This window comes from Schistocerca piceifrons, chromosome X (genome assembly GCF_021461385.2).
Source record: "Schistocerca piceifrons isolate TAMUIC-IGC-003096 chromosome X, iqSchPice1.1, whole genome shotgun sequence".
Taxonomy (NCBI): domain Eukaryota; kingdom Metazoa; phylum Arthropoda; class Insecta; order Orthoptera; family Acrididae; genus Schistocerca; species Schistocerca piceifrons.
The window spans coordinates 441,843,568-441,858,441 of NC_060149.1; positions in this window are offsets into that span (position 1 = coordinate 441,843,568).

The following is a 14,874-nucleotide window of genomic DNA, read 5'->3' on the forward strand; positions in this document are numbered from 1 at the left end:
TTTATAAAAAAAGGGGAATGTTTCGGGGTACTGTCGTCGGGGTCATATTATCTTATGTACTCACCAATTAAAGTTTATTCCGTCAACTACACTTAAGAAATCCCCATCGGTGAGTTCTTAATAGTGATTAATAATTATAAGTTCTGTTGATGGAAGTGCGTCGATAATGTTCTCAAACTCAATTATTCAGAAGTTCCTAGTTAATTTTGAATTTCGTTCCGTACAAATAAGCCACAACTGATTCACTTGGACGCAAAGTAGCTTCACATTATCCAAAATCGAACTTCAGAACACTAAAAAATATTAAATTCTCTGAGTGATCTGAAAAGAATTGAAAAGCTTGTCATCGTAAACCACACTGTAGCAATATCCAGTATATGATCTGTAAATTGTACTTAAATCTAACAATCCTGTGACTTTCACCCAGAAATTTTCTAAGTGTAAAGACCACATTTGACGACAAATGTTTTATTTTCTAGAATCCACGACCAGAGTTAATCCATATAACAAACACTTCATATCGACTCAATTTACAAATACCTCACGAACAAAGAAAGAAAGGCTTGTCAGAATATACACGAGCAGCAGCTTCGCCAGAATAAAACTCCAGACAGATTCACTTAACACAAAGTTTTATAAGCAAAAATGTCACGAACGTAACATTATTCTTGTCAGCACGAACAGCAATAGTAACTCAGTTCTGTTCTCCTAGAACATCAACGTTCATAAACGTAAAATATGAGTTAAAACCACGACAGACAACAGGCCCAGCAAAAATCTGACGGTAAGTAGTAGTCGCACTAACAATATTACAGTTTCTCTGAGCATTACAAGTTTGCTTATAAACTGTAGATCACCAAAGATAATCACAATGAATACCACGATGAAACATCTTGCATGTTAATTTACGCACTTCTGCAGTTCCTTAACACATTACCCTGTACTAACTTACAGATCCGGACGATGACATGAATAACTGATTAGCGAATTAGAAAATTTCAGCTGTAGCAGCGGAGTGTTATCCAATAGGAGCCTACAGAACTCTAAGTATGCTCGTACGTAAGTACACAGTAGCTGATAAGCGGCGAGCAGAGCCGGTTACACAGTCACACTGTTACAAACTCTATGTCCAATGCTTAATGTACGCTCCATCGAGTGCTGGCCATAGAGTTGGTAACAATGTTATTACGTAATCGGACCTGCGCGCCGCCTTATCAGCTACTACCCCCGTACGTATGAGCATACCCGGAGCTCCTGTATGCTCGTAAAGGAAAACTCCGCTGCTGCGGCTGAAATTTGCTATGTCTCTTATCAGTTGGTTGCGTCATCGTCTGGGTCTGCTGATCTGTATAGGATGATGCATTGAGTAACTGCAGTAGCGTGTAAGTTGATGTACGAGATGCCGCAACGTCGTGTTCATCATATTTATTATTGGCGGCCTACAACCTATAAGCAGATTAATGACGTTAAGATAAATTTTAATATTACCACGGCAACTGTTACTTACCATAAGCTTTCTGCTGGGCCTGCTGTTTGTCGTGGTTTTAAGTTTTATTTTACGTTTACAAACGTTAATGTGCGTGGAGGATAGAACGGGGTTACTGTAGCTGTTGTACGTGTTGAAAAGAATAATGTTACTTCTATTACTCCGCTGCCTTCCAGAATAATATAGGTACATCCTGCGCTTGCAGTACTAACATGTCCTGTGGTGTTTTGTACGTCGGTATGTTTTGGGCCATTAACTCATTTACTAAACTAGTAAGCAAAAAAACTATAAAATATATGCTGGACAGACTACATTACATCTAAATATGCTGAATTGAGCACAATGATGCACCTAACAAACGGTCCGAAGCACATAATTAGTACCGCATCCGGCATGTGAATGCTTAATTAAAAGATTTCATATAGTGTATTTATTGTACTATACAAGAAAAACGATTATAAATTCCAGAAGACAGGCATTCAGTATGACATTTTGACAGGATTTGCCAGTACCTATTTTTGCGGCGTCAACACGAAGTTGCCAGGATCAATTGTTATATCAAACAAGTACGTGGTCACTCCCAAAAAGCGTAGTAAATTAAACGGGATATATATTAGATACTCTGTTAAACACTTTGGAATAGAGCCTGGAACGCCAATTACCAAGACGTGCGCTTGAACATTTTTTTCGACATAGCTGTCGAGAAATAATGCATGGTGCGTTTGCATCTGCCAAATTTTTGTTTCCACATATCCTTGTACGCATATTCTTCACTCCTTACGGACTGTGTATTGCCTACATTCCAGGATCCTTGCTCAACAGGTATCACCGATTAGTTTTTGCACTATTTACCCCCAAAATTTTGAATACTAATCGAACTGATAACATTTCAATATTTTTCCTTGATTTTGCGACATTTATTTGTTAGATTAATGCGTTTTTCTAGCACTTTTCAGTTACTTACGGTGTACAACAGTGACGTAAAGAAGTCAGGTGAATCTTTTAGCTGCATATAACTCCTCTTGTTCATAAAAGTGATACTAATCAAAAAAATTGTTGGAAAATACGGTCGTAACATCACCTGTAGCTACAATCCTGCCAACTAACTACAGATTTGTATACAAAGTGTTATCATAACCAAATGATTTCAGAGTTCCCCATTTGCAGTAGTCGAGAGGATTAATGTCGAATTATCTCGCAGGCGAAGGTCCTGCAGCACTGAGATGGTAACCGGGTTCCATCTTGATATGAGCTGATGCATCCTCCAACGCACTACTAAAAGCTCATCTTCTAAGACTTCAATAAAACGTTTCACAGTAAGTGTTAGTACAATCGAGCTTTCAAGCGATGAGGAAGTAAAAATGGCTCAATTGAAACATTTACATAAAACTACACTTTGTGACGGGACATAATCATCTAGTTCGGATTCTGTTGATATGACAAATGGCTATTCCTGCTCTTCATAATACCATCATGAGTAAATGAGCCCTTGTTCTAAAATAATACAAAGTGAAGGAAAATTGGCTGGGCAACAAGTGGCTGAGGTGAATACTGGCAGCACTGAACTGGTTTTAGCGAAGTAGGTTTGTCTCAAACCATGGACCAATTGTGGACTATATGGGTGAAGATACTCTTATAAAGAACTCGCTATGCACTACACTGGACACGTAAAAGCATGGGTACTTGTAGTGGTGTACTCAGCAGACTGCACCAGCACCTAAACGTCTAACCCAGTTGTACGTGTGGACATCATTGCCAGGCTGACCAGTGATCAGTGTATATAAGTCTGCAAAGATATGTTGTTATCATTATGAGTTACTCCTACTTGTTAAATGTATTTCTATCACTATTAATGTACTTGTGAATATCATGAAGTGTTTATAGTATATGACTATTAATTTAGTTAGAATATTGAAGATATCTCTGCACCATTCCATAGTGGTTGAGTAGCTACATCCTGTATCACTACATTCTTCACATTCAGAAAACACTCTTCATGTTCAACGCAATATTTTCCATTTATGCTAATTAACATACACAGAGTTACGTTTTTAGATTTCTTTTATTTTGTTCTTGTATTTCACATCATTACGCTTTCCAGTCAAGTCTACTGCATGAAATGAAAAGTCGTTAATTGAACACATATTCCACATCTTCGTATCCACAGAAGGTAAAAACTCCACAGCCATATGTTACATGCGGTTCAGATTTGTATCATGTGATCTAAATAAAGTGAAGTATTTGAGGTAAAGTCTTACTAATTTCTTAACGACGTTTCAGTATAACCAAGCCTTAATTTTAATTAGTAAAATCATCAAAAATTGATAATTGTTTTCTACATTTACCTTGTGGGATAACTGCATAATTTTTTACTCATGTTGTTATAATTTCATGAATATTACTTTCAGTCGTCTTCTATCAATAGATACAACTTCTCAGTATTTTGATGGAACTAAAATTTTGTAATAAATGTACAGGTGTGTAACATAATTTCGGTTTTTGGCTCCCTGCATCTAAAAAGCTCATTGCAGTTGTTCTCCATATCCACTTTGGCCAGTGATTGCACTTTCTGTTAAATAATTGACAACTTTTTACTCATAGTATTTACATTATTTCAGCCTTACATCTTGCTCCGAGTGAATATAAGACACTTACTCATATATTAAATGAGGAGAACGTTTCAACTTACTGAAATTCTTGCAAAAGAGATGTAGTGTTTCTGTCAGAGATATGTTGAAGAAAGATGAAATTTTAGTATTTTAAAGTTTGTTTCTTACACTTAATATAACTTTAAGAACCAACGGTTTGCATTGTGAAGACGAAAAACTAGAAGGCCTGTAAATCGGTATCATTTGATATACAGGGTGTTACAAAAAGGTACGGCCAACCTTTCAGGAAAAATTCCTCGCACACAAAGAAAGAAAATATGTTATGTGGACATCTGTCCGGAAACGCTTACTTCCCATGTTAGAGCTCATTTTATTACTTCTCTTCAAATCACATTAATCATGGAATGGAAACACACAGCAACAGAACGTACCAGCGTGACTTCAAACACTTTGTTATATGAAATGTTCAAAATGTCCTCCGTTAGCGAGGATACATGCATCCACCCTCCGTCGCATGGAATCCCTGATGTGCTGATGCAGCCCTGGATAATGGTGTATTGTATCAGAGCCGTCCACAATACGAGCACGAAGAGTCTCTACATTTGGTACCGGGGTTGCGCAGACAAGAGCTTTCAAATGCCCCCATAAATGAAAGTCAAGAGGGTTGAGGTCAGGAGACCGTAGAGGCCATGGAATTGGTCCGCCTCTACCAATCCATCGGTCACCGAATCTGTTGTTGAGAAGCGTACGAACACTTCGACTGAAATGTGCAGGAGCTCCTTCGTGCATGAATCACATGTTGTGTCGTACTTGTAAAGGCACATGTTCTAGCAGCACAGGTAGAGTATCCCGTATGAAATCATGATAACGTGCTCCATTGAGCGTAGGTGGAAGGACATGGGGCCCAATCAAGACATCACCAACAATGCCTGCCCAAACGTTCACAGAAAATCTGTGTTGTTGACGTGATTGCACAATTGCGTTCGGATTCTCGTCAGCCCGCACATGTTGATTGTGAAAATTTACAATTTGATCACGTTGGAATGAAGCCTCATACGTTAAGAGAACATTTACCCTGAAATGAGTATTGACACATTGTTGGATGAACCATTCGCAGAAATGTACCCGTGGAGACCCATCAGCTGCTGATAGTGCCTGCACACGCTGTACATGGTACGGAAACAACTGGTTCTCCCGTAGCACTCTCCATACAGTGACGTGGTCAACGTTACCTTGTACAGCAGCAACTTCTCTGACGCTGACATTAGGGTTATCGTCAACTGCACGAAGAATTGCCTCGTCCATTGCAGGTGTCCTCGTCGTTCTAGGTCTTCCCCAGCCGCGAGTCATGGGCTGGAATGTTCCGTGCTCCCCAAATCGCCGATCAATTTCTTCGAACGTCTTCCTGTCGGGACACCTTCGTTCTGGAAATCTGTCTCGATACAAACGTACCGCGCCACGGCTATTGCCCCGTGCTAATCCATACCTCAAATGGGCATCTGCCGACTCCGCATTTGTGAACATTGCACTGACTGCAAAACCACGTCCGTGATGAACACTAACCTGTCGACGCTACGTACTGATGTGCTTGATGCTAGTACTGTAGAGCAATGAGTCGCATGTCAACACAAGCACCGAAGTCAACATTACCTTCCTTCAATTGGGCCATTTGGCGGTGAATCGAGGACGTACAGTACATACTGACGAAACTAAAATGAGCTCTAACATGGAAATTAAGCGTTTTCGAACACATGTCCACATAACATCTTTTCTTTATTTGTGTGTGAGGAATGTTTCCCGAAAGTTGAAAGTTTGGTCGTACCTTTTTTTAGCACCCTGTATACTGAGGAAATAAGAAATATATATATATATATATATATATATATATATATATATACACATATATATATATATATATATATATATATATATATATATTCAAGTCAAAGTTTTAAACAAAATTATCATACAGATTAATAAAGAGTTATGCTTGTATAGAAAGAAACTGTTGGAACTTTGCTTAGAATTTATTAAAACAAACGATTGAACCTAATAAACTGATAGGTTTATAAAAGGCTCTCAGATTATTTTGTTTGGAAACAATAATATAACTTTCAATGTGATTAATGGATGGATTTAGAAATAATTGATCGTTTTCATTGAAATACCTTAGAGCAACCTTTCAATGCAAGGTCTGGATCTGCAAACTCCTATGAAACAGAATATCATAGTGTTAGCTATCACAGTTGGTGGTAAGTAGCTGTAGTAAATATTCTGAATTTTATGATGCACAACCACTCCTCAGTGCACAAAACATTTGTTTACAACCAGTATCACTATTAAAGTTTGAGCTTCATTAAGCATCTGTGTAAAAGTCAAAATTTCAAAATACATAAATCTGAGACAAAATTGTTGCATGAAGAAAACACCTAACCAAAGACTGTCCTTGGATACACTTCTGTTCTACAGAAATGTTTTCAAAAACGTTTGAAATATAGTGGCCTAAAATTTAAGGATAGCCATTCTTTTATGAAAGACACAGGAATGAATAGTTGTAACACAATACTGATATATTTGCAATAGAATATACAAGATGTACAGCTCCATCAGAGAAGTGTAAGATAACAAGAGTACATACATTAAGTACAAATGAACTATATTGATTCTAACAATTCATTTTATCAGAGACTGAGATGCAGAATTTCATAATTTAAAACAAAGCCAAGAGGAAGCAGTGTAATCTCCTCCAAATACAAGATTAAATTATAATTTGTAAATGAGCTACAATTTCTTAGAACCTTTTAAGGAGTTCCATGTTCTACAGCTCTTCAAGGAAGTTTTCATTTTGTATATATATTTAAATTAAATGCTTTTGTCGAACAATAAAGGATCACTAAGCTAGTTTTTACCCTACTTGTCTGGAATACTGTGGATATGTAGTTTAACTACTAAACTACATCAACATTCTTCTTTCTTTTCAAACCAGAAATCACTGGTGTCTGCATTTCATACTGAAAAAATAGCGTTAAAAACCTGTCGTATTCAATTTTAACTTCATTCTCAGGTTCACATTTAAAGACTCTCACTCATATTTCTATACTCATAACAAAGCTCTTACAGTTGTGAAAATCCTCTAAACACTACATTTCTAGCACCTAAATTTTGAAGATAGGATATTGTCTCGTAACCCCTCATTACCTGTTTATAGTTCTTAAGGAAATCCTGCAACTGTCTGCAGTAGATTTTACATTTCCATGTGATTACCAAGTATCATTGCTCAAAAGTGGTCCTTTCTTAAGTAACATGGCTTGTAGAAAAGCTGTCAAAGTAAGTAAAACTGATGAAAAGTATTGTGAATGTTTGGGTCTATAAATAGCGTTCTTTGCTTTATTAATCATACTCAAATACCATAACTTTAGTGGTATGTGCAGCACAAATAACAAAGGAGACTTGCCATCATAATGCACAAAGTGATCACATTCAAATGAAAAGCATGAAATGTTGTTACAGTTGAGCATGACTGGGTTGTAAACAATGATATTAGAAAGCGTTATGTATACGAAGCATGACGATTACTGGTATGGTGCGTGATATCAGGATTCATTGTTGCACAAGCTGAAACCACAAATGTGAAAGGTAATATATGGAAAAGAAGTTAAAAGTGTCTTGAGCTCCATATCAGTATCAGCCTATTTCTTGTGATAAATAACTTGTAACTGTTTGCACCACTTGTAGGTCAGAAATATTCTCACACATATTATCTCACAATTTTCACATAAAGATTCGAATTTAGTAATAATGTGTTTAAACTTTCTTTTATGTCTACAGTTAAATATTTGATCATGTATTTGTCAGTCTCGATTGATCGATACTAATTCGTAAACCTTAGGTTAATGTAGCTAACATAAGCCATGTCCTTCTTCAGACTGTTTGTAATTGAATTACGTACTTTGGTCATTAGTGTGCTGTGTCTCTCTAAGAACCATATAGTCTGCACTAATGGTGCTAGTGGTGATGTTCTACTTCTTGTTGCATGTATGATATCCTTGCTCACCACTGCCGATTCCTTCCCTCAATAGCTGCTTCTGCTTTTGTTCCAATGATGATGTGTCTTAGGATGTGCCCTGCAAATTTGTCTCTTCTTGTTTGCATTCGCCTCCACAGAGATCTGGTTTCCTGTACTCTTCTAAGCACCTCTTCATTTGTTACTTTGTCTCTGGTGATGTTGATTTTCATAAAAAGCGTTAATTTTAGTAATGTGGTTGTTACCGTTTTCTTGTAAGACTTTTTTTAGTTACATTTCATAATAAACACAAAAGACACCACATTTTTGTGTATGTTTTGCTGTATTTTCAGAGAGTTAACATTCAATGAATGGTTCATTCCTTCGATTGGAAATGATGATCTGATATGGATGACATGACTCATAATCAACCTCAGTTCATTGTAATCACTGATGTATCGTTTTTAATTTATGAATACCTTTCTACAAATGTCGATGTAGCTGTTCATACTGTCCAAATGTGCTTTCAGGAGGACAATCTTCCGTGTTCTATATATTGAGATATTGTAGGCTATATTCTGCATCATATTACTCAGAGTCATTGTTATAATTAGGTGCTACAACAAGAAATTGGTAGTTCTTTTGTCTATGAAGGTTACACAACCTTTCTATTTTTAGTACTTTTACTCTTTTTTAGATTATGAATTTTTCCATTGGAATGTTTTAGATGAACTGCATTTTTATTGCGTGTGTGGATTATCTGTGCTTTACCTATGGACTCCAGTACATTATACTTCGGATTGCATTAGTTAGCTTGTATACTTAAGTCCATCTATTTTCTATTATGGTAGATTTTATCTCTCCTTGTTTCATTTATTATAGAAATTATTAATATCTTCTACAAATTAACTTAAGTCATTTGCGATGTACATGCAAATCTAGAAACAATAAAATTTATTTGTGGCTACTGGGTGGGAGCTATCCATTTCTGCTACTTACTTTGTTCGAATTTTTTAAATTTTATGAATAAAATAGTATTTAAAATAATGACTTACAATTCTACATCTATTCACATCAGTCTCTTAAGTTTCTCGAAATTTATCCGCTTTAATTTTGGTTTCCGTTATTTCACCACAAAGAAACACACTTAATGATTTTAACACAAAAATATACGATTTTTCGTGTGAAATCGATGAGCTGCTAATTTGCATCAATTTTAAAATAAAAATTAAGGTCCTGTGTCTCTGCATCATATCCATATATTTTTGTATTGAAATTTTGACTGAACTGGGACTCATTCTACAACCCTGAGTTATGCTTATTATAATATTGATTCACTTGTAGGTGAAGCATAATATGTTTATGTTTTTAGTACCATTCTAGGAGGCTGCGCTTTTATATTAAGAGAATACTGCTGAATGACGTATGGACCATTACATTTGGCCTAAAAGTGAACATCCACTATTCATACATAAGGGAAACACAAAAGCTCACTGGGTGATTTGTGCCATGGAAAAATAAGATAAAAACGTTAACAAATCTGAGTTTGCCAACACTAGAAAAAACTGCATTGTATTTCCTAAAAAACTGGTTAGAAATTTCAAGATGAAATTTTACAAGGAGAATATATTACTGTTCTCCAGACTTTTACACACCAGTCGCATCGAGATAAATCTAGTCGAGAAAAGCGTAGAGGATAATAAGCAACCAATCTTCACATTGTCAAACCATAATCGAAACAGGGAAGAAACTCCTACACATCTTTCACTGAAAATGCTGTATCTTGACAATTTGTCGTTGAATGACAAGTCTTCTGTAAGAGGTATCAATCTTCTAATAATATTGTTCATGAACCTTTATGATATTTTTATAGAAACATAGGAGGAAATCTTTATTCAGTAAACTAGTAAGTAATAAGACACAGTTTCCGATAGACGTTCGCACAAAATATTTTGACTATTTTGACGTCTAACATCTCATTTTTGTTTTTGTAAATGTGTAACGAAGCGCATGCACAGTGTCACTAATTTTTTTTTTTTTTAGAGTGTTCCATTTTCTGGTATACTTTGGGATCGAAATGATATTTAAACCACCTGCAACTACAGCAGACGTTTGTTGAAATCTCTGAAGAAATTCCAAGAAAGCGAATGTGGTCTACCCTTTTGCAGTATAAAGAGGTGTCTTAGATGGCCAGGAATGTGTACTCCGCCACCATTTAGACAAAGACGACTCGTAGAGTCGCTAGCAACACAGCGACGTGTAGGAGAGAAAGTAACCCTAAAAAGTGTGGTCTCTGCTTTTGAATACGTTACTTAATTGTGCAGACAAGACAGTGCTTAAGATCAACAACGTAATCTGTGTATGCAGAAGTGATCCTCTATCCAGGCGCAGCGATCACACGTAAGCTTCGATGTTCATTTTCTACCACACTACGTATCACTACAACGACGATATGTACTGAACGACAGCCACAGTTACTATTTTCGTGGTATAATGAGGCTAGTTGTCGCTACGGTATATGTTAATATAGATCTTAATAATGCATCTGACTCACAGGATATCACTAGGTTCGGAGTATTAACAACCACCAAAACTAATCTTAGCCACAAAGAAAAATACTGTGCACACGAGTATACGAAGCATTGTAAATCAGATATTCCACTTTAACACTTGCAGCGACAAACTGAGTCTCTATCGTGTGAATTGACATACGACGATTCACTTCGCTAAGCACCGGCGTAACGAAAATATGCTTCCAACGTATAAAATTAAGAAATACGGCTGTTTGACCCACTGATTCCACTTAAATGTTCCAAAGACGTAGTTTAATCTTTAGCTATCAGCTGGTGCTAGTCAATGATAATGTCTATACGTACCGTCTAGCTACAACAAGATTATTGGTTAAATCGAATGATAACGTCTTAACTCTTTCTCAAAAATCTCAGTCTACCTGAACTAAACGAAATTTATTTCATTAAAAAGTAATTATCTTTCATAAGGCATAAATTATCTTTCCCTTGCTTAAATCATTAATGTCTTTCCTCCTGTTGCACATTAATAAATATAAATGATTATTTCAGTTTCTTTGAGGGTTAGTATCTCTAAACTTTACGTCAACGCAGTGCCAAACATTTTCTTACGTATCTGTGACGTCTCTTTATTACTTCGGTGAAGAATGGTACTTGGGAACTCGTTTTTATAGCTTAAAACAGAAAATCCCTCTCTGTATTGCCTCTTATTAGATCGTGTACCGGTACAAGTGAACATGTTTTGTTACGATTGCTGGTTAACTACACAAAACCCCATTAAACGGAAACCTAATAATAAAGAAAACCAAACAAAAAATCTTTGTGTCATCGTCACTAAGTAAACTTTAAATGGACGCAAATCTTAACTAGTTCAGGCCCTGACCTTCCGTGAACCAATTAATATTTAAATATTTAATCACACTGCACTCCTCGAAAGAATGGTTCTTTCTTTGTCTTTTAAGGCCCTTGGGAAAAGGTACTACGAGTATATCGAGGTTACATTCCCAAATCTCCGACAACTTCCGATTGGCTCGCAATAGTACAGTAACAACGTAGGACTTCCGCTCTCCTCACAACAACAGTTACGCTTATAGCGTCTCTATAGAGAAATTTCCAATATTTATTGCAATAAACGACGCTCACTCTGAAGTCACAAAATACACCCTACCAGGAAATTGCAAAGGCACTATTCCTATATGCTTGCTTTCAATTCCACAACTACAATACGCCAACTCATCGTCACTCTTCCCTTAGTGCATATGTGGCGAAACAAGCGCTGTCTCGTTTGAGAGATACAGAGACGAGCCAGTGTGCCCCGACTTACCCCAGTTCACTGCTAGTAGTTCCACGTCACCACAACGCGTCTGTGGTAGCACACAAGTATTGCACAATAATTTAAGAATGAAATTAAAAGTTAAAGTTCCTTTTGTAGACTTTGTCAGCATGTGCTTTGGTATATTGATGTTTAAACTGTCAAATCTCAGATTGATCAGATGAATATTTTTCCGTAAAGACATGGTTAAAAAAAGTGGCACTAAATAATAAAGCTAGCAACGCAAAAATTTGTCATAATGTGCAGATTTATGTCAAAATTAACGGGTACAAGTCTCAACGTGATTAAAGCAATATTTTGGCCAGAATTCACGTTTTTAAGAAAAATAGAATGAACTAAATATTAGACTTAGAAATATGAAAATTTGTATGAAGCTTCAGTTTAGTATAAAAGTAATAACTACGTAGCCCCATTGAGCTACCTCTAATAGTTTTCGAGTAATTAACTGAAAACTAGATTTGTAACTAAAATGTCCTTATTTGTAGTAGATTACGTATCTGTTACATTAATGTTAGAGAGTTCTGGTTACAGCACATGATGAAACCTATTAAATAACAGAGCTATAACAAGTTTCAAGGCTTGATTGCAAATAACAACAAATACGAGGACTCTTAAAGTTGTAGTTCAGAAGTCATGTTCTAATGTCAGTTCTGTTCTAAAAATTCTAGACGGCAAAGTTTAAATACAGAAGAGCTAAAACGTTTTCTGTAATTTTAAACGACATAACTACATTCATACAAAAATTCTACAAATATTCTAAATTAATTCATGAGATTGTTATAAAACATTATGGGTCTGATAAAGCGGCCATTTAGAGGCTACTACAGTGGACATAGAGAAAGTGACATCAGGTGCTCCTTCGGCCGTCCGCTGCGCCAGCCTATAAATACAGCGCGAGAGGCGAAACGAGTCTTCACTTCGCACCCAGCACCGTACGGTCAACGGCGTCAAACGCCGGAGAACGTGATGCCCCGAATGACGTTGCAGACAGACTGCAACTAAACTAATGTTTTCGGTTCAAATAGGAAGTGAACTCGCGAGGACTGTGCACCGGCCTGAATTGCTTAGATTTCGCGGAAGTAGCTGTTAGTGCGCCGCCCGTAACGTTAGCAAATCCACGCGGGAAGTGGTGACAGTTATTTTCCACATTTGTGGCGAGTAATTATTTTGATTATCAGAAGTCAGGGCGAAAGACAATTGAATAGGAATTTACCGTAGAGGTCACCTCTGAACTGCTCGTAGTGCTGCTTACGATAGAGAGATTTATTATTAGTATTATCATAATGAATGTTACGATGTTGTGCCGGTGAAACTTTACCATATATATCTATCAATTAGAACTCAAAATCTTCATTTATAATCATAGCCCTGATCCCGCTCAGTAAATAGAGAATAGAAACATTTCTTTCAGTGGGCTGGACAAGAATGTGGACTTGCAGACTGGGAACTGTGGTCAGTATGTTCTCCATCGCTTTCTGACTGACCACAGAAATGGTTTCCAGGCTCTCGTAAAACATGGCGAACAATATTCTAATATTTCCTCCTATTACTTATGACTGATTAATTATTATTACAACTAACCCGCCGACCCACACGTGCTATTATCCACCTCACACAATCAAATAATGACTTCACGTGATAACGCCTCTCCTCTTCCACAAACCAACGGAAAATCTTCAGCTAAATGAGACACGGTACCCCTAGCAGCCCAAAGTTCAGTCACTGCGTCCACACAAAACTAACAAACAGGAGGAACCAATCTCAGGCTTTAATTAATTCTAGCCTCAACTGCAACTTCCCATAAAATTCTACGTTTCGTCACAAATTTATCTGCTGCTTTTCCCCTAAACATGTTGAGCTTAATCTGCATCCGAACCGGTGAAACAATTACTTTCTCCAAGCCAATAATATTTTCAAAGTATCTACCTAAACGACTTAAGAGTTGCTTTGAACTCTGCCGAGTTTAAAACCCGTAGCACGCTAACTTACTGCGACCATCTCATTGCAACTCGTTCGTCGAGACTAATTCTTGAGACTAAATATTGAGAGACTAACTAAAATTCTTAAGGGCACTCCAAGAACCATTTATGGTGAACAAACATATAACGCTAATTCTCTCGTTTAACAATAGGTGTTTCTTCTTAGTAGCCGCCATCTTTTGAAGACAGAGGCCAGCTGCTCCGTAGCTGTAATCTTTGCCGCAGGCCAAGAGACTGCTGTCGGCTGGGCGTAGTAAACTCGTTGACCTTTCTGGAATCTACTTTTCACTCACGTCAGGTGACAAAATCTACAACATTTTAACACACGCCCATAAGAAAAATTTACGAACTCACGAATAAACTCTCGATTCCTCCACAAAACAGTCAACTTTGTTAATAAGATGAGGCGATAACACCCGGTAATGAGCTTTAAACTTTCCTCATTACAAGTGGCGGTAGATTCTCCAGCAGTAAAAGATGTGAGTGCATCTAAATAAGTCAGCTCGTTGATACAAGAAACACTCTATTGCTGTTTATTTACCTTAATCAAACTTTGATGCTTCTAGTATTGATCGCAGGTGAGTGAAGCTTTTCTCTGTCAGCAGTTGAAATGACTTACTTACTGCTCATCAGGGGAATTCTCGTTTTACCGATTTGTAGGTGAATAGCCCAGTGGTCGCCTGCTGGTACCGTGAATACGGCGGACTGTATCTCGTCCCAGTGGCACAAGGTGAAAACCTCGACAGATGCAGGGATGGCTGGATCCCAGAATTGTAGTCCTGTGGAGGCGACAGAGTTCTGAGATCTCAAGCACCTGTGTGGTTAAGTGGCGGACAGAGGTTTAAGTCGTCGCAATGTTGGTGATGGTAGTGTAATCAGTACGGTGCTGACCGGTAGAGGCTCGACGTCATATTACTGCCCAGCTGTTCAATGACA